The sequence below is a fragment of the Pristiophorus japonicus genome, chromosome 8 (assembly GCF_044704955.1).
Source record: "Pristiophorus japonicus isolate sPriJap1 chromosome 8, sPriJap1.hap1, whole genome shotgun sequence".
NCBI lineage: Eukaryota > Metazoa > Chordata > Chondrichthyes > Pristiophoridae > Pristiophorus > Pristiophorus japonicus.
In genome coordinates this window covers 241,750,757-241,765,368 of record NC_091984.1, presented here as the reverse complement: position 1 = coordinate 241,765,368, position 14,612 = coordinate 241,750,757, and the positions used below count along the sequence as shown (strand labels likewise).

The window sequence follows — 14,612 nt, the reverse complement described above, 5'->3', positions numbered from 1 at the left end:
CGGGCTGTAATCTGCCTCCCGATTCAACCATCACCTGCCCATCTTGCATATGTGCTTAGTATCTCATTTCTAACCTGTGGTCTCGTAGCCTTTCATAATACTGCTTTACAGCTACAAAATTCTCTTGAATGATGTGGTGCGATTATGCAGTGGCCCTACATTAACCTCAGTCTTGGCTAAGTCTTTCAGTAATATAGGTGAACACGTGTTCCAGAGATCACTGTGACCCTTTCTGGGCTGTACCCGAGCTGACGTTCCCAGCTTTCCATGCAAACTCAGTTAGCTGCTAGGAAATGCATGAGAATGAATGCAACATCCGCTCACACCCAATCCCTCACCATTTCCGAGAGTAACAATCTGCTCACTCCCAGCCCTCACTATTTTACAGTAGCGTTCATTTTGGTACAAAGCCACTTACTCTGTGCCATTTGAGAAGATTACATCTATTTTGATTTATTTTCAATCAGAATCAGGTTACCTAATTAACCTAATTGCAGATATCCAGCGATGAGCCAAGAGGCGAGTGCCCCAGTTTGTGCCGATAGATCACTGGTGGTGAGGGGCGGGGGATCATTTAGTTGTAATGACATCATGAACTGGCAGAGCGAGTGTCAGCAGAACTGCTCGATCTGTTGTGACCGCATTACTCGGCTGTCCTTGCTTGTTTCCCTGTCTCCAAGTGTCATAAACTCCAGCTACTCCACAATGCTACTCAAGACCGATAATTACAGATGAGGAACATTCATCTTGTAGTTACCTGCCTCCATCCCTTGTTCCAGCAGGTTTTTAAATGATTGCAGAGCTTTTGTCTCCACTGCTTCATCTGTGAATGTTGCAAATATTCGCCTCTATGGAGAAGAGCTTTCTGATACCTGCCATGTACGAGTCTGAACAGGGTCCCTCGGACAATTCCCTTTGCAATTCGAGTCCTCGCGCCCCCGACTGCTGCAATGCTCCATGTCCACAGTGTTTCAGCGTACAAGGTCCCTGTGCTCTTCACTCTCTCCACCATCCTCATTGAGTAATCGTTTCCAGCCACCCATGCCTTTTCATGCCCTTCACTCTACTCTTGCCTCTGAGTCAGAAGGTTGTGGGTTCAAGTGATTTGAGCACAAAAACTCCAGGCAGACATTCCAATGCAGTGCTGAGGGAGTGCCACACTGTCGGAGGGGCGGTACTGAGGGAGCGCCGCACTGTCGGAGGGGCGGTACTGAGGGAGCGCCGCACTGTCGGAGGGGCGGTACTGAGGGAGCGCTGCACTGTCGGAGGGGCGGTACTGAGGGAGCGCCGCACTGTCGGAGGGGCGGTGCTGAGGGAGCGCCGCACTGTCGGAGGGGCGGTACTGAGGGAGCGCCGCACTGTCGGAGGGGCGGTACTGAGGGAGTGTCGGAGGGGCGGTACTGAGGGAGCGCCACACTGTCGAAGGTGCCGTCTTTTGGATGAAATGTTAAACCAAGGCCCCATTGCTCTCTCAGGTGGATGTAAAAGATCCCATGGTACTATTTCAAAGAAAAGCAGGGGAGTTCTCTTCTGTGTCCTTGCCCATATTTATCCCTCAATAACAAAAAAACAGATGATCTGGTTAGTATCACATTGCTCTGTGTGGGAGCTTGCTGTGTGTAAATTGTCTGCCGCGTTTCCCACATTACAACAGTGACTACACTCCAAAAGTACTTCATTGGCTGTAAGGTGCTTTGAGACGTCCGGTGGTTGTAAAAGGCGCTATATAAATCCAAGTCCTTCCTTCCTTCCTTTTTTTTCCTGCACACTCGAACTCTCTTCCAAAGCCACTCTATCCTGGCACCTTTATTCTTATCTTGCAAAACCTTCCTAAAAACCGATCGCGTTGACAAACCTTTGGTCCCCTCATTTAAATCTCCCACAGTGAGACAGAATGCCTGTGTGTGAGCACGTGTCATTGTGTATGCAGAATCACACAATGCTGCAGCACAGAAAGAGGCCATTCAGCCCATCATGGTCGAGCTGTCCACTTAGTCCCACTGCCCCGCTCTGTCCCCAGGGCCCTGTGAGTATGTTTGGCAGCTGGTGTTGCCCTTGGCTGGGAGCAGGCTTCACATGCTGCATGTTCTGTTCCTGTGTTGTAATGCAGTGCTGCTGAGTGCCGTTATTGTAAATCCAAATGTATTTGCTGTTGCGACAGACAGCAATCCTGATTGGATAATTGAATAATTCAGATAACTGTTCAGAATGTGAATGTAATAATAATTCACCATGGTGCAGTCAGATATTCGGATGTGCTGGTACTGTCTGTGTGCTTACACATAATTCAGAGAGGTGTAATTTCAGTGGTACTGAATAACCTCCGTGCATTTTGCAGAAATACTTGATCGCATGGTAATGTAGGGCTGTACCCGGAGAGGGCAGTGTGTGAGGTGTGTACACAGAGAGGGTACTGTGGGTGGGTGGGGGGCTGTACCCGGAGAGGGCAGTGTGTGAGGTGTGTACACAGAGAGGGTACTGCGGGGGGTGGGGGGGGGCTGTACCCGGAGGGCAGTGTGTGAGGTGTGTACACGGAGAGGGTACTGTGGGTGGGTGGGGGGCTGTACCCGGAGAGGGCAGTGTGTGAGGTGTGTACACGGAGAGGGTACTGTGGGGGGGGGGGGGCTATACATGGTGAGGGCAGTGTGTGAGGTGTGTACACTGAGAGGGTACTGTGAGGGGGGGGGCTATACATGGTGAGGGCAGTGTGTGAGGTGTGTACACTGAGAGGGTACTGTGAGGGGGGGGGCTATACATGGCGAGGGCAGTGTGTGAGGTGTGTACACGGAGAGGGTACTGTGGGGTGGGGGTGGGGGGGGGCTATACATGGCGAGAGCAGTGTGTGAGGTGTGTACACGGAGAGGGTACTGTGGGGTGGGGGTGGGGGCTATACATGGCGAGGGCAGTGTGTGGGGGTGTGTACACGGAGAGGGTACTGTGGGGTGGGGGTGGGGGGGGGGCTATACATGGCGAGGGCAGTGTGTGGGGGTGTGTACACGGAGAGGGTACTGTGGGGGGGGGGGGGGGGGGGGGCTGTACCCGGAAAGGGCAGTGCGTGGGCTGTGTTGGGGGTGTGTGGTGGGGGGGGGGGGGGGGGGTTAGGGTAAGAGAGGTGGAAGATCTTGCAGGAAAATGGACGTTGCATCAATGTGACCTTTAGCTGCAGCTCCATCTATTATTGATGATATTGATATTTGCCGTGGAGTTCTGTTGCTGCAAAGCTGCACATAGCTTGGGTCTGTCTCTGAGGTCAGGCTGATGCTTAATGTTTAATGTACAGCTCCCGAAAAGCACGATAGACTGTGTCTGGCTTGTCTTGTGGAAAGTGCTTTGGGTGCAGTGTGTGAGCAGGAGAATTGCCAAAGACATTGTTTGCCTTGCTAACTGACAACTTGCTGTTACTCACATTGTGCTGATCTGTTCGGTAAATGAGCAACACTCCTGGTCACTCGCTCAGTCGCTGTGCTGCACCACTAATAAATTGTTGGCCATTGGGAATATTTAGGATGTTTTTATTCCACAAGAAGTATTTAATATACTTTACATTTTAAAAAAATCCTTGCATTATAGCTTTAAACCCAGCGCAGAAACGGGTCACATCGGCCAATAGGAATGGTGCCCTTCTCAATCATAGCATTGCTTTTCAGCAATCTCATTAGCCAACAATGATAACACAATCTGTCAAATCTTAGTATAAAAACAAAATACTGCGCATGCTGGAAATCTCAAATAAACGCAGAAAATGCTGGAAACACACAGCAGGTCAGGCAGCATCTGTGGAGAGAGCGAAACAAGTGTCATTGACCTGAAACGTTACCTCTGTCTCTCTCCACAGATGCTGCCTGACCCACTGAGTATTTCCAGCATTTTCTGTCTTTAGTACAGATTTCCAGTATCCGCAGTATTCTGCTTTTGTCGATAATGTATTGAATTGTGCTTCTGTACATAAGAACATAAGAATTAGGAACAGGAGTAGGCCATTTAGCCCCTCGAGCCTGCTCCGCCATTCAACAAGATCATGGCTGATCTGGCCGTGGACTCAGCTCCACTTACCCGCCCGCTCCCCGTAACCCTTAATTCCCTTATTGGTTAAAAATCTATCTATCCGTGATTTGAATACATTCAATGAGCTAGCCTCAACTGCTTCCCTGGGCAGAGAATTCCACAGATTCACAACCCTCTGGGAGAAGAAATTCCTTCTCAACTCGGTTTTAAATTGTCTCCCCCGTATTTTGAGGCTGTGCCCCCTAGTTCTAGTCTCCCCGACCAGTGGAAACAACCTCTCTGCCTCTATCTTGTCTATCCCTTTCATTATTTTAAATGTTTCTATAAGATCACCCCTCATCCTTCTGAACTCCCAACGAGTAAAGGCCCAGTCTACTCAATCGATCATCATAAGGTAACCCCCTCATCTCTGGAATCAGCCTAGTGAATCGTCTCTGTACCCCCTCCAAAGCTAGTATATCCTTCCTTAAGTAAGGTGACCAAAACTGCACGCAGTACTCCAGGTGCGGCCTCACCAATACCCTGTACAGTTGCAGCAGGACCTCCCTGCTTTTGTACTCCATCCCTCTCGCAATGAAGGCCAACATTCCATTCGCCTTCCTGATTACCTGCTGCACCTGCAAACTAACTTTTTTGGGGATTCATGCACAAGCTTACATCCGGTCCAGGGTGTCCTTGGAGATGGAGCACGCGGTGTCCACCGGTACGCTCGCGGCCTTCCGCGAGAGGTGGGCACCGGAGGGACTGGAGTGCATCATCACGCCCGGCAACCAAATTTTAATTTGATTTTATGTTTTAAAGTTTAATTTGTTTTAATTGCCGGTGCTTTTAGTGTCCCCCTCCCCTTTTATAGGGGGCACTTGGAAAAATGTGATTTTAGCGCCCAAAAAAAAACCAAAAAAAAAGAAAAACACAAAAAAAAACACAAAAAAGGAAAAAAAAAGGGCCTTGTAAATGTCTGCTGTGTCATCCAGGGCGGGTGGCACGGTTTAATGTTTTTTGTTTTACAGATAAACTCAAAAAGAGTTTCATGCACAAGGACCCCCAGGTCCCTCTGCACTGCAGCATGTTGTAATTTCTCCCCATTCAAATAATATTCCCTTTTACTGTTTTTTTTCCCCAAGGTGGATGACCTCACATTTTCCGACTTTGTATTCCATCTGCCAAACCTTAGCCCATTTGCTTAACCTATCTAAATCCCTTTGCAGCCTCTCTCTGTCCTCTACACAACCCGCTTTCCCACTAATCTTTGTGTCATCTGCAAATTTTGTTACACTACACTCTGTCCCCTCTTCCAGGTCATCTATGTATTTTGTAAACAGTTGTGGTCCCAGCACCGATCCCTGTGGCACACCACTAACCACTAATTTCCAACCCGAAAAGGACCCATTTATCCCGACTCTCTGCTTTCTGTTAGCCAGCCAATTCTCGATCCATGCTAATACATTTTCTCTGACTCCGTGTACCTTTATCTTCTGCAGTGTGGCACCTTATCAAATGCCTTTTGGAAATCTAAATACACCACATCCATCGGTACACCTCTATCCACCATGCTCGTTCTATCCTCAAAGAATTCCAGTGAATTAGTTAAACATGATTTCCCCTTCATGAATCCATGTTGCGTCTGCTTGATTGCACTATTCCTATCTAGATGTCCCGCTATTTCTTCCTTAATGATAGCTTCAAGCATTTTCCCCACTACAGATGTTAAACTAATCGGCCTATAGTTACCTGCCTTTTGTCTGCCCCCTTTTTTAAACACAGGCGTTACATTAGCTGCTTTCCAATCCGCTGGTACCTCCCCAGAGTCCAGAGAATTTTGGTAGATTATAACTAATGCATCTGCTATAACTTCCGCCATCTCTTTTAATACCCTGGGATGCATTTCATCAGGACCAGGGGACTTGTCTGCCTTGAGTCCCATTAGCCTGTCCAGCACTACCTCCCTAGTGATAGTGATTGTCTCAAGGTCCTCCTTCCCACATTCCCGTGACCAGCAATTTTTGGCATGGTTTTTGTGTCTTCTACTGTGAAGACCGAAGCAAAATAATTGTTTAAGGTCTCAGCCATTTCCACATTTCCCATTATTAAACCCCCCTTCTCATTTTCTAAGGGACCAACATTTACTTTAGTCACTCTCTTCCATTTTATATATCGGTAAAAGCTTTTGCTATCTGTTTTTGTTTTGCGCAAGTTTACTTTCGGAATCTATCTTTCCTTTCTTTATTGCTTTCTTAGTCATTCTTTGCTGTCGTTTAAAATTTTCCCAATCTTCTAGTTTCCCACTAACCTTGGCCACTTTATATGCATTGGTTTTTAATTTGATACTCTCCTTTATTTCCTTGGTTATCCACGGCTGGTTATCCCCTTCTCTTACCGCCCTTCTTTTTCACTGGAATATATTTTTGTTGAGCACTATGAAAGAGCTCCTTAAAAGTCCTCCACTGTTCCTCAATTGTGCCACTGTTTAGTCTGTGTTCCCAGTCTACTTTAGCCAACTCTGCCCTCATCCCACTGTAGTTCCCTTTGTTTAAGCATAGTACGCTCGTTTGAGACACTACTTCCTCACCCTCAATCTGTATTACAAATTCAACCATACTGTGATCACTCATTTCGAGAGGATCTTTTATTAGGAGATCATTTATTATTCCTGTCTCATTACACAGGACCAGATCTAAGATAGCTTGCTCTCTTGTAGGTTCTGTAACATACTGTTCTAAGAAACAATCCCGTATGCATTTATGAATTCTTCCTCCTAGCTACCCCGTGCGATTTGATTTGACCAATCGATATGTAGGTTAAAATCCCCCATGTTTACTGCCGTTCTTTTTTCACATGCCTCCATTATTACCTTGATTATTGTCCGCCCCACCATGAAGTTATTATTTGGGGGCCTATAAACTACGCCCACCAGTGACTTTTTCCCCTTACGATCTCTAATCTCCACCCACAATGATTCAACATTTTGTTCATTTGAGCCAATATCATCTCTCAACTGCCTTGATATCCTTTATTAACAGAGCTACCCCACCTCCCTTCCCTTCTTGTCTATCCTTCCGAATTGTCAGATACCCCTTATGTTTAATTCCCAGTCTTGGCCACCCTGCAACCACGTTTCTGTAATGGCCACCAAATCATACCCATTTGTAATGATTTGTGCCGTCAACTCATTTACTTTATTTCGAATGCTGCGTGCGTTTAGGTAGATTGTTTTAATACTAGTTTTTAAACCATGATTTTTAATTTTGACCCCTCCTGCAGCCCCTTTATATTCATACATATTGTCCCTTCCTATCACTTTGTGGTTTACACTTACCCCAGTGCTACTCTGTTCTGTTGCCTCCTGCCTTTTGCATGCTTTCTTGGGGTCCCTGTACACATTATCCTTTGTGTAATGCTTTTGTCGGCATGTTGGCCTTCATAGCTGGAGGATTTGTGTATAGGAGCAGGGAGGTCTTGCTGCAGTTGTACAGGGCCTTGGTGAGGCCAGACCTTGAATATTGTGTGCAGTTTTGGTCTCAATCTGAGGAAGGACATTCTTGCTATTGAGGGAGTGCAGCGAAGGTTCACCAGACTGATTCCCGGGATGGCAGGACTGACATATGAGGAGAGACTGGATCGACTGGGCCTGTATTCACTGGAGTTTAGAAGGATGAGAGGGGATCTCATAGAAACATATAAAATTCTGATGGACGGGACAGGTTAGATGTGGGAAGCATGTTCCCGATGTTGGGGAAGTCCAGAACCAGGGGGCACAGTCTAAGGGTAAGGAGTAAGCCATTTAGGACTGAGATGAGGAGAAACTTCTTCACTCAGAGTTGTGAACCTGTGGAATTCTCTACTGCAGAGAGTTATTGATGCCAGTTTTAGATATATTCAAAAGGGAGTTAGATGTGGCCCTTACGGCTAAAGGGATCAAGGGGTATGGAGAGAAAGCAGGAACTGAAGTTGCAAAAATGATCAGCCATGATCATTTTGAATGGTGGTGCAGACGCAAAGGGCTGAATGGCCAACTCCTGCACCAATTTTCTATGTTTCTATGTTCCAATGGGGATAACCCTATGTCATCGTTTGTATGTCACGCTGTAATTGCAGACTTGCAGCCACTAGGTGTCATATCCACGTGTCTCCCAGGCCCTCTGTTCTATTACTACACTCCCCACAATACACCTACTTCATTCATTAAGTAAGTCGATCCCAGCTCCATCCCTGCAAAATGCCTGCCTCCTCCTGTGGCTTCACAGCCTCCTCTCCCATCCGGCTGCCAGTTGTGTGTTGTTCCTGTGGCGACTCCTGGACACCTCTCCTTTGTGCTAACGTGTTTCCTTTCCCACCCCACGCTGGCTTCTCCGTGACCCGTCTGCGTTGCTGTAAAATGCCTTACTTCATCCCGCCCTGTTGCCTGCTGTCCCATTTGGACTCTGCTCCCTCCCCCCGGCCCTTCTGTGGCTCCTCGGACCCTGCTCCCTCTGCCTCCCCCTCGCACCACCGCCATTTACTACAGAAATACACTTCTCACTACTCCGCCCCGCTTCCCGCAGGTTCATTTACGGTGATGGCACCCAGCGTGTACTGTGGAAACATGGATTATTAGTGCCGCAGCATGAAGCTACAGGGTCTGCACGTTCCCCGCTCTCCCCCCCCCCCCCCCCCCCACCAATACGCACACTCTGTGTTCCTTCCATATCGCCAATCAGACAAGGCAAGAAGCATAACACAGAAGCAAGACAAATCTGTATATGTATATTCCTTGTACCATATGTAATTAGTTGGGCAATGCACTTTTTGCTGGAGTTTTCTTGTGTTGCCTAACGAGGAGAATTGTTTTTCCACACGAGTGGTTAGGATTTAGAATGTGCTGCCCGATAGGGTGGTGGATACAGATTCGATAACAACCTTCAAAAGGGAATAGGATAAATACTTGAAGGAGAAAATTAGCCGGGATATGGGGAAGGAGCGGGGGGAGTGGGACTGTCGGGTTGCTCTTCGACAGAGCCGGCACAGACTCGATGGGCCGAATGGCCTCCTGTGCTGTACTATTCGATGATTCTATCAGTGTCAGTTGGCGCCGTGCCGTGAGGTCACCCTGCTGTGATGTCAATCCATACCATGGTCACATGATTGCCAGGGACCAATGACAGATGAGATTTTTCAGTTACAATCCCTGGACTAATTTTTAATATATAAATGAAAATGCCGTTAGTGAAAAGCTATGACCCTTGTGATTACTACTGGCCAATGAGATTTGCTGGATATAATTAATAGCTCTTTGGCAGCACGCGATGCTCATTAGAATGTGTGTTCCGGGCCCCGAGCAGCACCAAGACTTTGACCTAGAGCTCATGACTTTCCTCATTTTCTCTCCTTCCACCACGTCCAGCTGTGTAAGTGCATGTCCCTTGCTTTCGGTGTAAGCGTAGCTCTGCACCATGCCCGTGTCCTTGCTGCAGTGGCTCCACTTGTCTGTACTCCTCAATCCTTTGATTCCTTGGCCATTGTACATGGTGCGGGTCAGACAGACTGTCCCAGGTCCCTGGCGTTAGCGAACTGACATACATTAGTGATAAATCCCATCCCAGCAAGTGCAGCACTCAAAGCCTCCCCTTTGTTCCACGTCCAGCGGCAGAACCTGCATTCTGTGCATCCAAAGATGGTTTCAAATAGAAAGCAATTGATACCCGGGGCTGATTACAAGGCACTCATCCAATGAGTGATTTTAAACGTCTTCCTGAATAATTGGAGTGAAACTAGAGGGCTTTTAAAGTGCCATTGAAACCTTGAGGACAAACTGGGCTTGTAATCCCTTCTTGAAATGTTTTATTCTTAAATACAAAAGCAAAATACTGCGGATGCTGGAATCGGAAATAAAAACAGAAAATGCTGGAAATCTCAGCAGTCCTGACGAAGTGTCACAGACCTGAAACGTTAACTCTGTCTCTCTACAGATGCTGCCTGACCCACTGAGATTTCCAGCATCTTCTCTTTTTATTTATTTTTAAATAGTTGGCCCTGTTGTATTCCTCAAGGTCAGGAGATTTTTTACATATTCCTGTAACTGCTGCTGCTCATCTCCCACCTTGAATAGTTTTTACATCTGTCTCTGTCTCTGCCTCCACTTTTGTCTCTCTCCTCTCCGTGATGATAAAGTAGAAAGCTGTGGACTGAAGGAATGTACTGGTCAGGTGGGCAGAACAGTGGCAAATGGAATTCAATTCAGATAAGTATGAGGAAATGCATTTGGGGAGGTCTAACAAGGCAAGGGAATACATATTAAATGCTAGGATACTGGGAAGTGTAGAGGAACAGAGGAACCTTGGAGTGCAGGTCCACAGATCCCTGAAGGTAGCAGGCCAGGTGGATAAGGTGGTTCAGAAGGCATATGGAATACTTGTCTTTATTAGTCGAGGCATGGAATACAAGAGCAAGGAGGTTATGCTTGAACTGTATAAAACACTGGTTAGGCCGCAGCTGGAGTACTGCGTACAGTTCTGGTCACCACATTACAGGAAAGATGTGATTGCACTGGAGAGGGTGCAGAGGAGATTTACAAGGGTGTTGCCTGGACTGGAGAATTTTGGCTATGAGGAAAGATTGGAGATGCTGGGTCTGTTTTCTTTGGAACAGAGGAGGCTGAGGGGAGACCTTTTATTGAGGTGTATAAAATTATGAGGGGCCTGGATAAAGTGGATAGGAAGGACCTGTTTCTCTTGGCAGAGGGGTCAACAACCAGGGGGCATAGATTTAAAGTAATTGGGGGGATGTTTCGAGGAGAGTTGAGGAGAAATGTCTTCACCCAGAGGGTGGTGGGGGTCTGGAACTCACTGCCTGAAAGGGTAGAGGCAGAAACCCTCACCACATTTAAAAATACTTTGATGTGCACCTGAAGTGTCATAACCTACAGGGCTACGGACCCAGAGCTGGAAAGTGGGATTAGTGGCTTTTGTCAGCCGGCGCAAACACGATGGGCCAAAATGGCCTCCTTCTGTGCTTAAATTTCTATAATGCTATGTTTTCTCATTCTGCCCTTTTGTATTAGAAAAATAGGTGTTTCTCTTTTAAATCGGTTGCAACGGTTTTTATTTCACTATTTCTATGCACAGATCCAACAGTGTTAATGACCTCACCTCATTCCTGGTTAGATTTCCGACCACTCACTCCGGGATGGTTATTTACCAATCAAACAAACTGGATCCATGGGTGTTGACGGGTTTGAATCTGTGGTCAGAGGCAGAGCTGGGCTCGGGGCCAAAGCTGAGCATGTGGAGGTCAGAGAGCAGCAAGGCCAGGGGCCGTCACAACAGGTGGGCCGTACCGAGAGTCCGATTGCTGACCGGGCAGCCCCTATCTCTCTTCCCCCCCCCCCCCGGTCCCTCCCCGTCTCCTCCCCCCCAGCCCCCTGTCTTACTCCCTGCTCCCCCTCCCCGTCTCCTCTTCCCCCCCCCCCCCGGCTGTGATTTGCTCGGCAGTCACTGAGCTGCGTTGAGGGTGTGAGAATGGATGTGTGGTGTGATGCCACAGCTGGCACTGCAGGCTCCTGCCGTGTTGCTGCACCTCAGCTCCGCAGAAATACAATTGGCCAACGGCCCCCTGGTGAGTATTGCTATAGCAATAGGGAGCATTCATCTGTGTGTACGACGTACTTGGCTTTAGCTGTCATTGGAAACGCTGATGATTTATACTATCCACCCAACCGTGACAATGTGGGAGGGAGCCTAAATGTAGCTCAGGGCATTTCGGAGTCCTCCAACCGTTCCGGATTTCCAGTGTGAATATTTTGGGTAAGTAGGGTATAAGGGGAGTGTGATGTTGGGTGTTTTTTGGCAGTGTGTGTTCTATAAGTGTTCCTATGAAGACACAATAGGCAAGCCTGATCTGTACTCGCATACACCTTGCTAAAGTTACTGACTGGAAGAATGCCAACACTTAACGCAGTACTTTATTCTTTTGGAATATTCTTAGAAATGCAAACTGCAATCACGCCTCGATTTTAAAATTCTCACCCTCATGTTCAAATTCCTCCATGGCCTTTCCCCTCCCTATCTGTGACCTTCTCCAGCTCTACAAACCTCCTCCAATTCTGGGCTCCTTCACCCCACCGTTGCCAGCTGTGTGTTAGTTGCCAAGGCCCCAAGCTCTGGAATTCCCTCCATAAACCTCTCCTCTTTAAGTCGCTCCTTAAAACCTACGTCTCGCCAAGCTTTGAGTCACCTGTCCGAACACGTGGCTCGGTGCCAAATTCTGTTTGATGCTCCTGTGAAACGCCTCGGGATGTTTTACTACATTAATGGCGCTATATCAATGCAAGTGCAGCGAAGGTTCACCAGACTGATTCCTGGGATGGCCGGACTGACATATGAGGAGAGACTGGATCGACTGGGCCTGTATTCACTGGAGTTTAGAAGGATGAGAGGGGATCTCGTAGAAACATATAAAATTCTGACGGGACTGGACAGGTTAGATGCGGGTAGAATGTTCCCGATGTTGGGGAAGTCCAGAACCAGGGGACGCAGTCTAAGGATAAGGGGTAAGCCATTTAGGACCGAGATGAGGAGAAAATTCTTCACTGAGTTGTTAATCTGTGGAATTCTCTACCGCAGAGAGTTGTTGATGCCAGTTCGTTGGATATAGTCAAGAGGGAGTTAGATATGGCCCTTACGGCTAAAGGGATCAAGGGGTATGGAGAGAAAGCAGGAAAGGGGTACTGAGGTGAATGATCAGCCATGATCTTATTGAATGGTGGTGCAGGCTCGAAGGGCCTAATGGCCTGCTCCGGCACCTATTTTCTATGTTTCTAAGTTGTTGAACATCATTAGGCGTATCACTATAATGAGAGCTAGCATAGCTGGTTGCTCAGGCTTTGTTAAACCAGCACACTAAACTCTGACCAGATCGCCACAGTAGATACCTTACTGGGTCAAAAGACCATCAGCTAAGCAATACACACTACATTGTTCGCATGCCAGACACTCTCAAAGCAAGTGCTCTACTTGGAGCTCCTTCACGGCAAACGAACCAAAGGAGGGCAGCGGAAACGTTACAAGGACACCCTCAAAGCCTCTCTGATAAAGTGCAACATCCCCACTGACACCTGGGAGTCCCTGGCCAAAGACCGCCCTAAGTGGAGGAAGTGCATCCGGGAGGGCACTGAGCACCTTGAGTCTCGTCATCGAGAGCATGCAGAAACAAGCGCAGGCAGTGGAAGGAGCGTGCGGAAAACCAGTCCCACCCACCCCTTCCCTCAACGACTATCTGCCCCACCTGTGACAGGGACTGTGGCTCCCGTATTGGACTGTACAGCCACTTAGGGACTCATGTTAAGAGTGGAAGCAAGTCTTCCTCGATTCCGAGGAACTGCCCATGATGTTGATGATGATGACACACTAAGGGTTCATGGTCATGATTGTCCATGTGGTGAGGTGGAGAAGAAAGCAGGAGAGTTGATTGAACTTGTCCAGCGGTGCAAGCATTGGTGCAATATCCTTGGAAGAGGAATGGTGTTCCACACATGGGAACCAGGGCAGGGCAGGACTGCAGTAAATCAGTTTGAGCATAGCTGTGTAGATCCACGGCCTGAATGGCGCTCATACTGTAGCAAGCACGTGTCGTAGGTTCAAATGCCACTCCAGGATCTGGACACATAATCTAGACTAACAATGCCGTACTGAGGGAGTGGTACATTGTATTTTGAATGTGAGCTGTTACATTGAAGACCTGTCTGTCTGTTCGGGTGATGTAAAAGATCCTATGGCGCTGTTAAAGAAGAGCAGGGGAATTCTTCTGGTGTCTTGACCAACCTTTTCCTTCAACCAACATCACCCAAAACTGGTCATTTATCTCATCGCTGTTTGTATGATGCTGATGAGTGCAAATTAGTTGCCATGTTTGCCTTTATAACTTGTTTCTACAAAAGTAATTTATTTCCTGAGGACACTGCAAAAAATGCAAGTTCTTCTTTTCATAGTGGCTGCCATTTGTTCCTCTGGTGTTGTATATTGATAAATTGGCAGGGATGCTGGGAATGCACAAACAACAGGTAGGTAGAAAAGTTACTACTGATTAATCAGCAAACAGCAACCAGTAAATGGCTAGCCTGACCTGTGTGTGAGTTCACCACCGCAGGTCGGGGCTATAAATAGAGCTGGAACGCCGGGCTCTGGAACATCGTGGGTGGAGGTGCGGCGAATGAGGGTACGGGGCCCAGAAGAGCCGAGGGCCCAGGGGCAGCACGGGCCAGGCCACACTGCGATATGTGTGCGCACTGGGTCCGTGCAGCAGAGCTGGTCTCCAGTCGTCCTGGTTAATTCTTGCCACTGGATAAAGGCCTAGCTCTGTCAAGCCCGTGTGGTGGCTGGTGTGCAACGGTCACCACACGTTAAAAAAAAAAAATCCACACACAGGCATCTTCCACCCCCTCAACTGGAGTTCAGGACTGGTCCTTCATTGAAACAATTGTGAATTCATGTGGAAGCAAGTCATCCTTGTTCGAGAGACCACCTATGATGATGGTTAAAGAGGAAATTAATGCAATTGTAAGGAAAGACATTAGCTTGGATGATGTGGAATCGGTATGGGTGGAGCTACGGAACACCAAAGGACAGAAAACGTTA

The 14,612-nt window shown here is 47.8% G+C and overlaps 1 protein-coding gene across 2 annotated transcripts in view; it reads left to right on the top strand.

Moving 5' to 3' along the window:
• Positions 1-14,612, top strand: part of ccdc92 (coiled-coil domain containing 92) — a 51,992-nt gene that overhangs the window by 2,645 nt on the left and 34,735 nt on the right. The window contains exon 1 of one of the 2 annotated variants that reach the window (XM_070886422.1): positions 9,297-9,389. The exons of the other annotated variant lie outside the window; for it this stretch is intronic. The gene's annotated coding sequence lies outside the window, so the exon portion shown is untranslated. Of the gene's footprint in view, positions 1-9,296; positions 9,390-14,612 lie in introns of those variants that run through there. 2 annotated transcript variants of the gene reach the window in all.